This window comes from Coenobita brevimanus, chromosome 94 (assembly GCF_032717465.1).
Source record: "Coenobita brevimanus isolate Jiangsu-jjx chromosome 94, ASM3271746v2, whole genome shotgun sequence".
NCBI classification, from domain to species: domain Eukaryota; kingdom Metazoa; phylum Arthropoda; class Malacostraca; order Decapoda; family Coenobitidae; genus Coenobita; species Coenobita brevimanus.
Window position 1 is genome coordinate 40,009,427 of NC_137047.1, and position 19,245 is coordinate 40,028,671.

Here is a 19,245-nt window from a genome sequence, read left to right on the forward strand (position 1 = left end):
CCTAAGCCTTCAAAATGGTGGGAATCTGTCCTAAAATCTTAAGAGTGAGTCATAAGTCCTTAACATTCACCCAAACATGAGCCATAGATTAAGAGTCCTACCTAGGTGTTTTACCCCTTATATAGGCCAAGGCTTAGGACTCGATCATATGAATAAAGATGGCTGCCGCTGTACAATAACAAATTCCCCAGCATCAACCCAGATGTTTGTGTGAGAAAAAAGATGTTATCAGTGAACCTGGTGATGCGGAACTGGTCAAAAGATACCTCCTTAACTATGTAGACTATTTTTGTGGCCTACGTGGTTCGGGTGCCGTTGACAAGGCCTACCGCAAGGAAGATGCAGCTTTGAATAGTGATGACCTGGAGCCTTCACAACAGATTATATGCAAGTTTAGCACTGAAATGTTTGATACACTTTCACCGTGATGTACTTAAACATTTGCTTAAATTTCCTTAAACTCCACATGTAGCTCTCAGGAACAAAGTTGAATTATATATCACTGTAAGCATTTTAATTCCCTCGCTCGGAGGTGGAAATACCACTCGCGATAGAGAGACGCAACAAGGATGGGAGGAAATTAAGGTCAGAGGCAGTGAAGAAGGAGGGAGGGAGGGAGTTCAGGCGAAAGGTAGGGTGAGTTGAAGAAATGGGTAGGCCAACTCTTTACAGTTTTATGTATAGTGGCAAACAGATATTTTCTATAACTGATATTTATCAGCGAAATGCTTATCAAAAAATCTAACAACAGTATCGTAGCGATTTAAGACTTTTGATACTTTTCTTTGCCATTTTTCGCAAATTTTCAGAATTTGCGCAGAAATCAACCTCCACATATAGCACATCGATTACTCAGCAGCCTATGATTTCGACCTAACTACTCGTAACACTTAGTGCTTATGTCTGATATTTATGATTTCGGCCTAAGACACATTTTGTGGTCGATTCTGTGAGTATGGGCCCAGAACACTTTATTCCTCTTGGCGAAAGGCAGGAGGGTGACAAAGAAAAATTCAAATGGAGAGGAAGTTACTTAGGAGAAAAAACAAGTGTCGTGGCTTGACATACAGTGTGTGGGCATTACAAAAATGTATGGCCGACAAGAACAGCCAAAACATGGCCAGGGTTTCCCGTTGATGGAATCACTTCACCGTCAGCACATCTGTGTGGGAGCTGTCCACAAACCTGATCCAAACTGGAAGCTCACATTGGAATGGAACCCTTCCCACTCAGCTGCTGCTGCTCACAGTGTAGTTGTTCTGCATTTATTGATATTTTACATGTATCTGTTTTCACATACAGCACAGAGTAAGTACAGGTCTTCATAACCAACTCAGAAGATAAACTGATGCTTAAACGTCTGTGCTGTATTAACTTATGTATTATGAATGTGGTTCACCGGGTCGGTCAGGATCACTTGATAGTCGTGATCATCAGCTTTTACCCTCCCGGAAGTGAGCTGAGACCTCATATAATCCGATCTACGGGCAAGGCTGTGACCTTCACACACGCACACACCCGTTCCCTTGCTCAAGAGGGACAGTAATCACCCACTTCGTCAGTGAAACTTTTCGCAACCTGAGCGAGGCGCGAACTCCCGTCCACCAGATGGCGAGCGAGAACGTTACCACTGAGCCAGTGAGCAGTGTGTGTGTGTGTGTGTGTGTGTGTGTGTGTGTGTGTGTGTGTGTGTGTGTGTGTGTGTTCGAGAGAGAGAGAGAGAGAGAGAGAGAGAGAGAGTTCTTACCCAATGCATGGAGGAAGATGACTATTTTAAGCAGAAGTAGTTCCTTCTTGGGGGTAAGCTCTTCTTTCACCCTGGCCCACCAGCCAGCAGCTCCACCCACGTCTTCATCCGCCTGCCCCATATCTGGCGAATAGGGACTCCTTAGATTTTTTTCCTTTGATCCTTCCCTATCGGTTTCATATATGTGGAGAATTGCTTTGAAAATTTTGTTCAGATCCTCACCCGTTATCCCCGTACCTGAGATTAATAGGTTCTAGTCTCTTGGAGTTTTCCTAAGAACTTTTGTCTGTCATGTACCCGTTAGCTCCTTATCTGGGAATAATAAGATATTTATGGACTTCTGCCTTCTTCCAAACATCTTAATCACTGTATACTGTCAGAAGCAAAAATCCAGTCACCGTACCTCACTTCAAGGACTGAAAAAAAAAAAAAAAAAATGTTCCTCAGCCATTAATATTGATAGCTTTTTATGCCCACATTGCTGTGTTCATCTGTCTCGATCTTCTCAGATTTACGAGACTGATTTCAAAATTCATGGAGAGAGAGGAACGGGAGAAGCGAATGGAATTTTTGCCGATAATAGAGGCAGTTCTCGTCACAACTAACGGATGTGCGCCAAAATGTCACAATATTTTCCAAACAATTTCTTAGAGGTGGGATACGAGAAAATCAACTCTATATGCAGCACAAATATGCAATGTGTAATCAGGGTCAAATGTATCTGAATATCATTGCCAGCAGCAGAGCGAAGGTGATAACAAGCATGAACTCGGACTATTCAGCACTAACTAGGAGACATTGTTTGAGGCCTCACATGTTGCCAGCTCATCACAGGTTTTGGTTGTAGCATTTCCTTGGTATCAAGTTCCGTTAATGCAAAATTGGATAGTCTATTGGATTTATTACATCATTGTTGTATGAATCTGACAAATAAATAGAGACGAGATTATCTGTCCCTCTGACATCGTTCACATAATCCACAGAAACAAGTCGTCGTTGGTGTCAGTGAAGTCTGTGTTTGCCATAGCTTATGGTCTTACAGCTAAAGAATTTCTAATTTAGTTTGTGACGGAGCGACTTTTTAACAAAAAGAAAACACAATAACTGGGGATATACGTGCTAAAACTACTGACCAATCATCGTATTCTACAAAATAAGCACTACGTACTTTTTTTTCCGTTCACTTGATTACCAACGGCAATGTCGTTTTTTTTTTTTTTTTTTTTTTTTTACCAGGATATCATCATTATTTTGATAATCATTCATCATTTAATGGAACACTAATTTACGTCCACGTTTAATTCTGATCCCCATAACCATAACTGAGAAGAGTGTTAACTAGACGTACAGTACACCCCCACCTCTCTTCCCACATATATATATGCTTTTGGCTGATATTCCCTCCTCTCTCTCAGTCATCGAGTTAGCAATGGAACGTTTCCTCAAAGAAACCTCATCTCGAGCTTTTCTTTTCATTTTGTGCCAAGAAACAAATGACGATTCATCTGGTGGAATGAATCCAAACAAAAGACTCATGTACCAGATTATCAGAATCAGGGTATGAAACGGGGCATTATGGTGGCTATTGCTACCCTCAGAAAATTTGTAAAGTATATCACAAATATTGATAATTATCGATTTCACTAGCTTAAATGCAGTCTACCACAGAATGAGCTGTTCTGATGCATGTGACTGAGTTCGCTGTCAAACCTGTTAAAGAGAATTATGAAATAGCACTTCAGTTTAGAATATGCTGCTCTGTGGAAAGCAGACACTGTTTGACCACGAACGTATGTCTCACAAGGTAGTGTCTGCAGAAAAGATCCATGACCGCTGCGGCCACACTAAACACATGATCATCAGTGTTTCCATTAAGCAAGGACAAATATCATTTTATTCTATATAGATAGACAGACAGATAGACAGGCTTATACAGATAGATGAATAGAAAGATAGACAGATAGATAAACAGCGTTCACACACACACACACACACACACACACACACACACACACACACACACACACACACACACAAACACACACACGCACAAAGTGAATAAGAGGGATTACAATGATAATGTTTATATAGAAACATGTGGGGTGGAAAGTTCCCTATTAACTTCAAGAAATTGCTGGCCACATTTATAATGATATACTACTGTATAGTGCTCTATATTTATTACCACAGTGTGTAATGATTTGAGACCATGGATGATGTAATGCTTTTCGTAGCGATAGATATTTTTATTCTCAGCTTTGGGAGGCCATCGATTTGTCTTTACCCAGCACGACACACACACACAGGCTTATTAATGGGAACACATGTGGTGCCCTTCCTTGTCCTTTGATGCACACCAAAGTGCGTCACAATCGACACAAAAAGTAGGCCATACAAAATTTCCCTTGACAGAATGAAGCCAGCCCGGATTTAACATCAGCACACCTCAGTGACACCCAATCCCACCCACCCTCCCACACCAACAACCACTTTCATCTTTACAGAATGGTGGTAGGTAGTGGCGATCATAATCCACTCACTTGTAGTGCTGCCTACTTCTTCCTTCACCATTATCTTTCTTTTGCTGTGTGTGTGTCTGTCTTCCTCTCATCTTTTTTCTCTCATCTTTCCTGTGACTTTTTCATTACCCATTTTGTTTTGTTTTTTCAATTCAGGTGCCACTACACTGAGTTACAAGCATAATGGTTTTCCGTTATCCAAGAAACCATTTACAACGCTGGGTGGTAACGATTTAACCAAAAAACAGGGTGAAGTGGAGCCTACCAAGGTGACCCTCAAGTGGATTGAGAGACGCAAATGCAGCTTCCACCTGAGAACCAAACGTCCATACTCTTTTCCCGCACCTCCCTATGGCAAGGCACTGTCTACAGCTAGGGAACATCGGTTCACTGCACGCGGTGGCCCTGTAGGGGCAGTTGTTTGTCCGTAGTTCATGGGTCTACTCAGCCAAACAGACTGGGGTTACTCAACAACAATACTTTACAACACCATCACACTCATCACACTTCTCCCAGTGGCCTCAAATTTGCACCTCAACACTCATTCGGGCCAGACAGCACTGCTTCCCTCCGTACTCTCCCCTGCCATGTTGAGGAGGCTGGATGTGTTACAAAATAAATGTTTAAGAATGTGTCTTGGAGCCCTGAAGCGTACTCGTGTAGCCTGTATGGAAGCTGGGGCGAATGTTCCTCCCCTCTATATACGCCGTGACCACTTGCTGTTGTCCTACGGCGTGAGGACCATCAGAAAAAGTAATATCAACAATGTGGCCTGTGCCCCCCTGCATCAATGCGTCAATATCACCATCTTATGCGGGGGGGGGGGGTTCGTCGGCCACTTGCTGTTCGCTTCTATTTACTAACTCAGGAGCTTGGTGTGACTGTGACAAGTTGGTGCTTAAAAATACAGCACCTTGGGAGCCACCCAACTTCACCGTTGATGTATCACGGCTCCCAGTATCGGAGACCAAGGCACCAGAGGCGGAGGTCCACCGCTTGTTTCCTAACATCATCATATGTCATTTGGGATCCCACCAAATGTACACCGATGGTTTCAAGTCGAGTGAATGTGTGGGTGCTAGTGTGTGGTAGGCTGAATGTTCCCTCATGTATTGGTTGCCGACTCAAACATCTGTGTTTTCCTCCGAACTTTTTGCGATTGACAAAGCCATAGACTATGCTTTAAACTTTAGGCATGCATGATTTACCATATATCCGGTTTCAAAATCAACCCTTCAGGTAATTGTCTCTTGCACTACGGATTCTGATGAGGTCTAGGGCCTCAATGTTGATAAACTGTATTCATGCGACAAGTCCTTCACGCTGCTCTGGGTGCCTGGTCGTTGTTGTATCTTCGGCAGTGGGCAGGCTGACTTACTTGCGAAATCGGCTGTGGAGCTCGAGGAAGCCTGGGACGTTCCTCGTGATCTACGGTAGAGTCACTCCCTAGGGGAAAAAAATCAATAAATCTTCAATAGCAAGATCAGTGGACCAGACTTGGAAACATTCCAAAATGTAAGCCGTTTCTGGGCGATTGGGCTACAGGAAATCGGACCAGTTGCGTGGAGGAAGGCATACTAGCAAGACTGAGGATGAACTGCACACGGCTCACCCATATATTGCCGTATATTGAAAGGCGATTTCCATCGCACTGTAAAATATGTGGTGTTGTTTTATCTATCAGTCATATCCTGCACTGTCGGCGATTAATTTGTGAATGTGCATCGCTTATAAATTACTGTGGTGCAACAGACGTCCCCCTCACTATTTCCACCATCCTGGGTGATAAGGATATTATTATGACTGATCAATTGATGGCTTTTTTGAGGGAGACCTGATTGATCAGAGTTATGTGACTTTTTTACTTTGTGGTTATGGTTTTATCGGCTGTACATATGAAAATATCATTGTGTAATATGGGTCGACAGCTGACATATTTAAAACAGTTCTTGCTTCTGACTGATCCATTACATTAAAGTTCCCTACACTGAACCACCTGCCTCGCCTGACAGTCACCAGTTGATGAGTGCAAGTGTGCAATATGGAAAAGTATATGGCATTTTCAGTCGATGGTGTTCTATTGGACGAGGTACGTCACTTTTTGTAAATATGTACATGCGTTCCATCTGTTTGTATAAGTTTCCTTAATTAGGGCCGACTGTGTACGTATATGGAATAGTTCTAGACCCCTCTGGTTCTCTTTCATATATTGTTGTCCTCTATATCAACGCATATGCCTCGACCGACAGTCACCAGGTGATTAATACAGGTGTGTAATGTAGGAAGACATTACATATCTGCAGTTGATGATGTAATGTTGGTCGAGGTATTTTTCCCACTAGCGTAGGTTTAGCTATTTGTATCTTTAGGCTTTATTACAGATTAGCTATTTGGCTGTTGGGTTTATTAGCTTTAGGATATTAGATAAGGTTTCCTTTCTCTCTCTCTCTCTCTCTCTCTCTCTCTCTCTCTCTCTCTCTCTCTCTCTCTCTCTCTCTCTCTCTTCTTACAATGTGTTGAAATGAGAAAAAATACATATAAATTTTAAAAATACACATACAAAAGTAAAGAAATAAAAATTATTTATATATATATATATATATATATATATATATATATATATATATATATATATATATATATATATATATATATATATATATGCAAACTAACCACAGGGGAAATGAAAGGAGCGATAGTGAGTACTTTCGTATATTACATCTTCAGAGTGAGACAGAAACGTAAAGGGTAGAGGTCTTTTATGCACACCCGCAGCAGGTAGTGGCACACAGAACTCAAAAGTGATCCAACTGAAAAACAAAGTAGAAAATTCCATAAAGAAATCAAGACTTTGCTAAGAGGAAGGGATGACTTGATCAAACAGTTCTCTGTGCAAAATCCATCTGCACCGTATATGTATGGCTTGATTAAAACTCACAAACCAAACAACCCCATTAGGCCAATTGTAAGCTCTGTAGGCTCTACGACATACAAGCTCTCCAAGTGGCTTGTAACACTGTTGTCCCCTGTTGTAGGCACTATCTCTGATTCATTTGTACAAAACAATGAGGATTTGGTAAGAAAGTTAAAATATCTAAATGTCATGTACCCCTACAAGTTAGTCAGCTTTGATGTTAACTCATTATTCACAAATGTCCCTGTTGATGATGTTTTAACTTTCCTCCCAAGCATTCTGGGTAGTAACACTGATGGTATTCCCTCTGAAAATATTATCAAGCTAATTAAATTGTGCATTGTGAACTCGTCTTTTACCTCTGAAGGTAAATTTTACACACAAAAATTTGGTATGGCCATGGGTAATCCCCTCTCCCCAGTTCTGGCAAATATTTACATGGAGTACTTTGAGAAACATTTACTGACCTCCATAAAGGAGTAAAACATAGTTTGGCTCGATACGTTGATGATATCCTGTGCTTCTGGCCTAACAGTCTTCCCATTGATGAATTTCTCCTGCAATTAAATTCGTTAGTTCCATCGATTAAATTTACTCATGAGATGAATGTGGATAATGAAAATTGTCATTTTTGGATAAAAAGTCATCAGGGACCAAAATGTCTTGAAGACTAAGGTATATAGAAAACCTACAAATATTATGTCATATGTTCATTACTATTCAAACCATCATATTAATGTAAAAAGATCTGTGTTCATATCCATGTACCTAAGAGCATACAGAATTTCAGACCCAGAATTTTTAGATGATGAACTAAAAATTATTCAGAGTATTGGAAAGAAGCTAAAATATCCACAAAGCATACTAACTCAGTGCCACAATACAGCCAAGAAACGATTCCTTGAAGGGAAAACTAATAAGCCAGATCGCCAAAACATTCAAAGAACCCTTGTCCTCCCCTTCCATGAAAATTTTCTTGATGTTGTTCACATACTGAGGAAACTCAATGTACAAGTAGTATTCAAATATGAGAACACCATAAAAAAAAACCTCATCCAGAACAGCCCTTTCAGTAATTCAGGCGTTGTTTACAAAATACCGTGTAAAAGCTGTAACAAATTTTACATAGGACAATCTGGAAAAGATTTGGAAACTAGAATCTCACAACATAAATACAGTGTAAGACCAGCCCAACAGAGTAGTGGTTTATTTCAACACAAAGCATCCAGTGATCACCATATTGACTGGACAGGCTCCAAGATTCTAGCAAGATCAAAAAGCTTAGATCAAAGAAATGTAATAGAATCTTGTCTAGTTTCTTGCACATATGAAAAGAATGTAAACATGAGCTATGGTTATTTTAAGTGTGACAAATTAACTGAATTAATTTTAAAGCAGTATCCCCCAGACTAACACGTGATTGTTTCCTGTCATCTCCATGTGGTGTAGTTACACCTGTGTGGGACACACCAAGCATTAATCGTCTAGGTCTCAAGTTAAGCAGCAGTATTTATCCCCTCCTCCCTCTCCCCTCTCCCATTCCCCCTCCCTCCCACTCCCCTTTCCTCCCCTCCTACTCCCTCCTCCTTTCTCACGTGCATTTTTTAGATTTAGGTTATCCTTTGCTGTGTTCCACTCCCTGCTGCAGGTGACCCAAGTTTAGCCGCAGGTAAAAATTCAGGTCATCCATTGTTCTGTGTGCCACTACCTGCTGCGGGTGTGCATGAAAGACCTCTACCCTTTACGTTTCTGTCTCACTCTGTCTGAAGATGTAATATACGAAAGTACTCACTGTCGCTCCTTTCATTTCTCCTGTGGTTAGTTTGCATACATTTCTTCACGGTGAAGTGAAGTCTCTGCATATATATATATATATATATATATATATATATATATATATATATATATATATATATATATATATATATATATATATATATATATATATATATATATATATATATATATATATATATATATATATATATATATATATATATATATATATATATAAGGCCATACCACGTTGAGTACACCGCTTCCCGTCCGATCAGCGAAGTTAAGCAACGTTGGGTCTGGTTAGTACTTGAATGGGTGACCGCCTGGGAACACCAGATGCTGTTGGCATCCCTACGTGTCAAGTGGGGTTGGTGGAGGATTAGTGCCCCTCCCTGTAAAACAATTAACTCTAAGCCCTTAGTCACCCCGTTTGGGATACATGGCGTCTGAAAATATATATATATATATATATATATTTACAGTATATATATATATATATACAGTATATATATATAAATATATATATATATATATATATACACACACACACAGTTCTTCCCCACAGTACGCGAGTTCAGAGTATGCGATCCTTACTGTACGCGAGGACCTATTATTTATCGAATATTAGTGTTTTATTTAATAGTGATCCAAATTGAACTCGTAAAAGCGAGACGGCAGTGAAGAGTGGCCCAAATCTGGGGTTTACCCTAAGTACGCGACACTGCCACCCCAAGAAGCGCCAACCACCAGTGATGAAAGAATGGAGACTTGTCTATGAGCCACTTCTTGGGAAGGATCAAGAGGATGAAGCGATGTCTGAGGTGTCAGAAATAGACTTTGAAGGGTTTATGAACGAAGTGAGTGCATTAGCTAGTGAAAGTGTCGAAAGTGCTGGTGACTAGAGTGGTGAGGAAGGTGGTGTGTCGAGTGGTGCAGGAGTTGCTTGCTAGGGTTCCGAGACACTTTGCCGTCAAGTCAATTTGCCGTCAGACAATTCCCCGTCAAAACATGGACGATTCCCCGTCAGTATACTTACTATTAATTAATCAACACTTTAATAACTGTATTTCAGGGGGATCCATATAGTTCAATAGTGTAGGGTTTGGATATTATTTATTAGTTGCACCTTCAGTCAATATTGACTAAAGGTGCAACTAGTAAATAATATCCAAAGCCTAGGCTATTGAACATAGACTTTGATGGTTATTAAAATATTGATTAATTAATAATAAGTATACTGTATTTATAGAATGACGGGGTGCGAATTGTCCTGACGGGGAATAGTCCATGTTTTGACGGGGAACTGTCTGACAGTGAACTGACTTGATGGCGAAATCTCTCCTGCACCACTCGACACACCACCTTCCTCACCACTCTCGTCACCAGCACTTTCGACACTTTCACTAGTTAATGCACTCAATTCGTTCATAAACCCTTCAAAGTCTATTTCTGACACCTCAGACATTGCATCATCCTCTTGATCCTCCCCAGGACATGGCTCATAGACAAGTCTCCACTCTCCATCACTGGTAGTTTAATTAACTTGTTTCTTCTTCGCTGTAGTCGACTTTGTATTATTCTAGCGTCACCCATAGCTGTCTTCATTAATGGCGGTGAATTGTCTTGCTATTGCTGTGACGGGGAATTGACGATGCTGAATTGTCCCGAAACCGAGTCGTGCAGGAGACAACTCGCTTGTTGTCCTCTTGGGCTAAGGTGAGTAGCCATATTCTTGTTGGTATAGTTAAGCCATATCCTTGTTGATTTACCAAGTAAAGCCATAATTTTGTTGGTTTACTTTATCTCAGGTCATATGTCTTAGATAGTTCCCTTGTACAGAACAATACTTAGGCCTGAAAGGAGTCTCAAGGGTTGCCCATGGAGTGGGGTGCCGCTGGTGTAATTTTTTCCCGAAAGTTTATGTATTCAGAGTACGCGAATTTCTAGTATGCACCGTCCTCTGCCGCCCATATAGGCGCGTACTAGGGGGATGGACTTGTGTATATATATATATGACCAGAGGCCTTGGCCCCAATGGTCGATAGGCACAAAAAGAATAATTATTTGGCTTGATTTTATGCATGGTTGTGGAGAGGACGGACGTGTGCTGTGTACGTTCCCCTAACTATAGGTCTGCCTCTCCGGCAATAGCCTTTTGTTCGCCACTAGGGCGTTTTTAAAGGCAGTTTAGCTAGTACTCATTTACCTACATTCCCTGTTTAGAGATACAATAGGTGTTTGTACCTATTCCTTGAATTACCTTTCACTACTTACCTCTGGTGTGCTTCCCCCACTGATCGCTCTGGGGTGTGAATAAACACAGACACGACCTCTCGAGAGTAGTTAGAGTGGGTAATCTCAGCCTTAGTTGTTTTTCCCTGGAAGCCTTGTCCCTTGTTCATTTCCTCTTTCTTACCACTTCCCCCGCAAAGGGGAGGTGGTTACTATGACGAACACCCCTGACACCTCCCCTTCATTCAAGGGGGGAAGGTGCTCCTGAGTGACCCCTGACTGTCTCACGGACTGGCTTACCGAATGACCGCACCCAGACTCGAGCACTGCTTGACATACCTGTAAATAATGCGGCCTATGTCATGCTACACGCTGTTGGGTCTGCTTCATTGGCTAGACTCAATCCTTTTCTTATCAAGAAAGAAATTGATGATTGTGCTGGTGAAGCTGAACAGGTAAAAAAAAAATAATAAATTTGCCTCTGCAGATCTCCTTATTAAGGCATTAATTCAACCCAGATTAAAGATTTGCTCAAGCTACGTAAGTTTCATTGCTACAATGTTAAGCCAAGAATCCCTCACTCCATGACTTCCTGCAATGAAGTGATCACTGCAGGAACCTCATGGTTATGAAAAAGGATGATATTGTACGTGAAGTTGCTGAACACGATGTTATTGATGCTCGATTTCTCACCGGATTCTCGGAAGACATCTGAAAAAACACTACTAAAATTGTCTTAACTTTCGGCAGGGTCACACTCCTCTCGAGGGTTAAAGCTGGATATGAAATTCTAATTGTCAGACCTTATATCCCCAATCCCCTTCGCTGTTCTAAATGCCAGCTTTGTGGACATACGGACAAAGCTTCTCGGGCTTCTCAGTCAGTGTGTGGCAGATGTGCAGATCAAGATCATGATGCTGAACACTGCACGTCCGAGTCTGTGAGCTGCTTTCATTGTAAGGGTGCTCACTCCACTTGTCATGGGATTGCCCGAAGTGGAATAGGGACAAGGAGATCTGAAAAATGAAAGCAACAGAGGGCTTATTCTATTACGATGTTAGGAAGAAGATAAGGGAGTTGCATACGACTCCCAAACCTACTGTCTCCTATGCATCGGGGGTTGTGTCATGTCCCATGATGTGCACAGTGGAAACTCTGACTGTCCCCAGTACTCTTGTCACTTACTTTGCCCACTCGTCTACTCCTGTACATTCCAACTCTCTTTCTGTTATCCCAGTTGCAGCCTCATACTCTGAGGCTGCTGCTCCTTCTCAGTCAGTATGGCCTAAACAGAGATCTGACATGTCTGAGTAACTTGACCACCCTTACAAAGTCACGACCTCATGACTGTGTTACCTGATCCTGCAAAAGCGAGGGAGAGGAGAGTTAGCTTTTCCTTGGAGTAGTCTGGTAACCTAGTTATTGATGATGATCTTATAGAGGTTTCCGTTAGTAAGCACCAGGATGCATATTTCAGTTCTGTATCCGTATTCGTCTCACCAACGGTAACCCTCAGCCAGGAATGACGCTCGCCCCTTCGTTTCAAAACTAACCATAGGTTCTTCTCGAAAATATACTCAGTGTGTTTCCCAAGCAAAATTACCAGTATCAATCTAACATAAGCAAACCTAACCTGTCCCACTAGGGCTGCTTGGCTGAGGTGGCTGGCTGTGGTATTGAGACGAATACCCATACAGAATGAAAATATATCACCGGGATAGGTCCCCTGGTAGCCTCTCGCCTAGCGGCAGGCAGCATAAAAATATTAAGTATAGTGGCCAACCTCGTAAATCTAAACCGTCGTATTCACCTTATTACAATGGAACTGTATGAATCTTGAGAATATTTTACATATAATAGCAATGCTGTTTTCTATACACAGGCCATACATTATTTGTTTAAATGAGACGTGTTTGGTGGATCACCCTGATCCTTCACAGTTCAAACACTATCACTCGTACAGAAGATATGATGGTCATGGAGTTGCCATATATATACGCAAATCACACCCAGAGTCCTAAATTCTACTCGGGATGCTGTCGTGTGCAGAGTAAATTTCGTAAGAGGTATCTGCCTATTTGCTTTCTCTACTGTCCACCACATGGCCCAATAGTGATGCTTTGAATTCACTATTTCAACATCTTCCTGGTAATAAGTTAGAGCTGGGAGACTTTAACGGCCATCACTATCAATGGGGTAGCTTAAGGATCGATGGTAGTAGGGAGCAAGTAGCCGACCTAATACTACAGTCCAACCTCTGTCTTCTGAACGATGGTAGAGCGACTCGTGTAGATGATCGAACTGGTAACTTTTCGGTCATTGACTCATCTCTGGCCTCCCCAGATATAAATAAATAATTTTCGTGGGATCCATATAACGATTAGTCGGGAAGTGATCATTTATCCATTTGTCTTTCTTATACACGCAAGACACTTTTGGACTCTCCACCTCCAAAATTTAACTATAAGAAAGCAGATTGGGGATCCTTCTCAAGGATCGCCAATTTAGATATATCTCGGGAGAACACAGATTTATAAAAGTACAAAATTTAACTAGTTTCATTTTCCACAGAGCTAAGGCTGCTATTCCCAAGTCTTCTACAGTTCATGCGAAGCATAGAGCACGTTGGTGGACGCCGGATTGCAAACAAGCATTAAGGAAACGCAATAGGAGACACAGGAGTTTTGATAGTCTACCTACTGTGGAAAATTTCTTTGCATACAAACAGGCACTGGTTGGGCTAGAAGAATTATTCGAAGGGCTAAACGTGACTCCTGGAGGTCTTTTGTGGCCATGGTGAATCGTTATACTCCACTCAGTAAAGTCTGGCCCATTATTAAAATATTAAATAATAAAAGCCATTATATCCTGGTGACGAACCTGCAAGTGAATAATACCATCTATGGCCATCCCGTGGACGTGGCTAACATCCTCGCCAGGAGTTTTTCTCATGTCAGTGGCTCAGTCATTTGGGACAGCATTTTCAACATCATAAACGCACGGCTGAGCTACAAATATTAGACTTTACCACAGAAGACGTAGACTCTCTGTACAAACAAGAGTTTACAATAGATGAACTGTTCTTTGCCCTTAAATCCTGTAGACACCACTCCTCGACCAGACACTATCGCGTATGGTATGATCCAGCATCTTAATCATGACAACCTGATTAAGATAGCATTGTACAATGAGTCTGGGGCATCCTGAACGTCCCCAAACTCATGGCACTTTGCGCACGTCATACCAATACTCAAACAGATTTGGTTGTCTTATGAGTCCCATTTCATTTCATCCTATTGATTTGACTTCTTGTCTGTATAAGGTCATGGAACAAATGATTAATAATAGGCTTCTTTTTGTTTTAGACTCGAAGAATTTGTTAAATGATCGACAATCTGGCGTGCATAAGTACAGAAGTTCACTAGATCATTTAATGAATTTGGAGCATTGCATTTTCAAGCCACTTGTCAATACAGAATTCATGATAGCGGTGTTCTAGGACATCCCTAAAGCCGATGGCATGATGTGACGACATGGTATACTAATGAAGTTCTATGCTCATGGTTTAAGAGATAATTTGCCTATTTATATTTCATATTTCTTAAGGGACAGACCTTTCTCCGTAACATTGCCCCGTATCATAACATCGAATCTATTCGTCCAAGAGAACTGGGTGCCTCAGGGAAGTGCTCTTAGTCCCACTTTGTTTGGTAATAAGATCAATGATAGTCTGCCATCAGCTCCCATCCTGAGGAGTCTTCAATACTCTCTCTAAGCTGACGATTGTCCAATTTGGCACTTTTACCGTAATGCACAAGTTTTGGCTGGGCAGATTCAAGCAGCACTTGATTCCGTCCACCAATGGGCCTTGCAGTGGGGACTAAAGTTATCCATCCCTAAGTGTGACACTGTAGTTTTCACTAATCGTAAGGTACGTACCTAATTTGTGTTTGACTTTGGATGATCAGGCAGTACCTGTTCAAAATTCTGTAAAGTTTGTGTCCTTCTATTTTGATCATCGTTTAAAGTTTAATTTCATGTTAATAATTTGCTTTCTCGTTGTGATAAACAGCTAAGTGTCCTCATGTACACCCGAAAGCATTAATTTCGCCCTCCTAATAACCGGAGTCGCGGCCACTGAGTGAACTGGCGATCGAACACCCCTCCTCACTCACCGTCCCTCCCACAACCCCAGTTTAAGCATTGTTGGATAGATGTGGAACGGCCAAAGCTGGTGATGTTACAATGTCATGATTGTTTTTACAGACAGTCAGAACCAGTAGGGGTGAGTATATAAAGGTACAAAATATGTTAAAGGCACGAAAATGAAAGGAAACCTACAGTTTATTATGTGTTATTGTCTATACTGTATACGTGTGTCCTATTTTATAATGTTACAAATAAGTATAGTATAGTGAACAACATCTGTTGAAAGATATGATACCTTTTCTCAACCATTTTCGCTCCCACCTCCACCACCCTTCTCTCTGGGTTCCTTTCTCTACCAAACGTCTCTCTGTCCCACTCATACCCCCACTCCCACCCATTGTTAACCAACGTAAACAAAGATAGTGATAAAATGATCCGTCAGGTATTGATCATATTGATAAAGTCATAGATATCTGTATTACGCACCGACAGATCAATAACGTAAAATACTTCGGTACACCTACCAACTATTTCATCATGTTCGAAGATGTTACGTGACAGATGCACTACAAGTTGCACCTTATGTTACAAGGACATAAGGTTGTTCTACGTTAACACAGGATATGCCTGGTTTTCGGACGTCCATTAATATAAATTAACGTGGCAAATGAAGCCTACAATATAAACATGTAAGGATCATGTTCTTGTCATTACTGGATGAACGAAAGGAATCAGGGATCGGCTCTGACGAACCAGACTCTGCTTTAACGAAAATATTCCGTCCTCTTGTCACAATAGTGACACAATGTCTTTGTGTATATAACTAACTGTGGGTCAATCGTATACACAGTGACACTGTGTCACTGTTGTGACAAGAGGTCAGAATATTTTCGTGAAAGCAGAATATTTACGGTTCGTTACAGCCGACCTCTGATTCGTTTCGTTCGTCCAATAATGGCAGGAACATAAACCTTACATGTTCATAAAGTAAGGCATAAATTGCTACTTTAATATTAATTAATGACGTCCAAAACCACACAACCTGTGTTAACGATAAGCAACGATGTATCCTTGTAACACAAGGTCCAACTTGCAGTGTATGTATCACGTAACAGGATGAAATAGTTGGCAGATATACCGACGTACTTTGTTATGGATTTATTGGTGTCTAATACAGGAGTGTATGATAATATTAATATTATCAATACATGACGGATCATTTCATCATTACCTTAGTTTATACTGGTTAACAAAGGGCGGGGGTGGAGGACGAGAGGAAGAGAGAGAGAGATGTTTGGCGGAGACAGGAACACAGAGAGAAGGGTGGTGGAGGTGGGAGCGGGAATGGATGAGAAAAAGGCGTATCTTTCAACAGACGTTGTTCAATACACTATACTTATTTGTAACATTATAAAATAGGACGTAAGTGTATAGACAATAAAACATTATAAATCGTAGGTCTTCTTTCATTTTCGTGCCTTTAATATATTTTGTGGATAACAGCATGGTATTACACATTAAATACCTTTATCTACTTACCCCTACTGGTTCTGATTGTAAAAACAGTCATAACACACTGTAACATCACCAGCTTTGGCCGTTCCACAGCTATCCAACAATGCTTAAACTGGGGTTGGGGAAGGGACGTTGAGTGAGGGAAGTTCGATCGCCCGGTCGCTTACTGGCCGTGACTCCGGCTATTAGGAGGGAGAAATTAGTGCTTTCTGGTGTACCCAGCAGGTACTACTTGGGATGCCAACAGAAAATCTTTACTAATGGTGTGTAAGTCCCTTATCAGATCCAAGCTAGACTAAGGCTCACAGGTGTATGGGTCGGCATCCGATGCCACATCGAGGGGGTTGGATCCGATACAGAATAAATGTTTGCAAATGTGACTTGGAGCCTTGAGATGTACTTGTATACCTCGTATGGAATTGGAAGAGAATGTACCTCCCCTCCCTGAACGTCGCCACCACCTGCAGCTGTCCAACGGCATAAGGACCATCAGAAAAAGTGACACCGGCAATGTGGCCTATGCCCCTCTGCATCAATACCACCATCTTATGCAGGGGGTTCGTTGGCCACTAGCCATTCGCCTCCACTTACTGACTTAGGAGCTGAGTGTGGACCTCAGTGACTGTGACAAGTTGATCCTTAAAAACATAGCGCCTTGAGAGACCCCTAACCTCACTGTTGATTTTTTTTTGGCTCCCAGCACCAAAGATCAAGGCGCCGGAGACAGAGGTCCACCGCTTGTTTTGTAACATCATCGTTAGTCATTTGGTGTTCCACCAGCTGTATACCGATGGCTCCAAGTAGAAAGAATGTGTGGGTGCTTTAGTCGCGGCGCCTGACTCTGAGGTTGTTATTATCGTGTCCTGGCAACCAACCATTCAGAAGTGCATCTGATTTCATGTATGAGACGCACGTGATTCGCGTATAATATGTTCATGTATAATAATATTAGTGTATAATATATTCGTGCATAATAATATGATAAGTGTATAATATGATACGAACTTGGGCGCACTTTTGAATGGTAAGTTGCCAATGTACGATAATGACAACCTCAGAGTCGTGCACCGCGATTATAGTGTGTGATCGACTGGATGTACCCTCAAGTATCAGTTACCGACTCATACATCTGGTTTTACATCCAAAGTTTTTGTGATTGACAAAATCATATACAGGGTATTTCAAAAAGATGGACCTAATTTGAAACTGCTATATTTCTGCAACCATGAACCGCCCATGAATGAAACTCTTACCATTTGAAAGGACGGGGCACAGAATTTCAAATAACCACCGCTAGATGCCTCTCCCAGCGCACCTGCAGGTTTGACGTTTTCTAAACCGACACACTGCCTCAACGTTGGATAGGTCACATGGGACCCCAAGACTTGGCACTGCACTCTTGGCCCCCAAGATCCCCAGACATTACACCCCGCGACTTTTTCTTGTGGAGATACGTCGAAGACCGTATTTTTGTGCCACCATTAGCGACTAATCTGGATGACCTCAAAAACAGAATCATGGCAGCAGTGACTTCAGTGAAAGAAGACACCCTGAGAGGCGTTTGGGACGAATTCAACTATCGTCTCGATGTTGTCCATGCAGCAGGTGGAGGGCACATAGAGCATTTATAAAATGATCAGTAAAACTTGATAACTCATTAAACCGTTTGTAACTTTTTGTGTAATTGTAACACGTTGCCATCGTGAAATATACTGCTTTGAAATTGGTCCATCTTTTTGAAACACCCTGTACTATGCTCTAAATTATAAACATTACTCATATGTCATATTTTCAGATTCAATATCAGCCCTTCAGGCAATTGGTTCTTGCACTAAAGATTCTCATGAGATCCAGGGCCGCATTGTTAATAAAATGCAGATCACACTGATCTGGGTGCCTGTCACTGTAGCATCTACGGCAATGGGCAGGCAGACTAACTTGCAAAGTCAGCTGCGGAACTGGAGGAGACTTGGGACGTTCCTGGTGATCTACATTCAAGCCTCTCCCTCGGAAAGAATTCAGTAAACCTTATGTGGCAAAGTCAGTGGACCAGACTCAGCATACCAACATGCAAACCACTCCTTAACGACTGGGACTCATACAGTCTACTCAGTCGCCTTGAAGAAAAAATTTTAACAAGGCTTCGAGTGAACTGCACTAAGATAACCCATATGAAACCATATATTGAAAGACAATTTCCATCGCACTGTGGCGTCTGTGGTGCTGTGTTATCTATCAGCCATATCATCCTGTGCTGTCGGCGATTTATTCGTGAACGAGCAGCACCTATAAATTACTGCGACTCAGCGGAAGTCCCTTTCACCCTTTCCACTTTCCTGGGTGATGGGGATATTGTTATGACTGATAAACTGATGACTTTCTTGAAGGAG

General features: G+C 41.6%; 1 non-coding gene across 1 annotated transcript; it reads left to right on the forward strand.

Annotated features, from left to right (window-relative positions):
- The first annotated feature begins 9,188 nt into the window (after window positions 1–9,188).
- On the forward strand, window positions 9,189–9,307 carry LOC145413082 (5S ribosomal RNA). Its single transcript, XR_013899690.1, has one exon. It is a non-coding gene; the product is annotated as a 5S ribosomal RNA (ribosomal RNA).
- The last annotated feature ends 9,938 nt before the right edge of the window (window positions 9,308–19,245 follow it).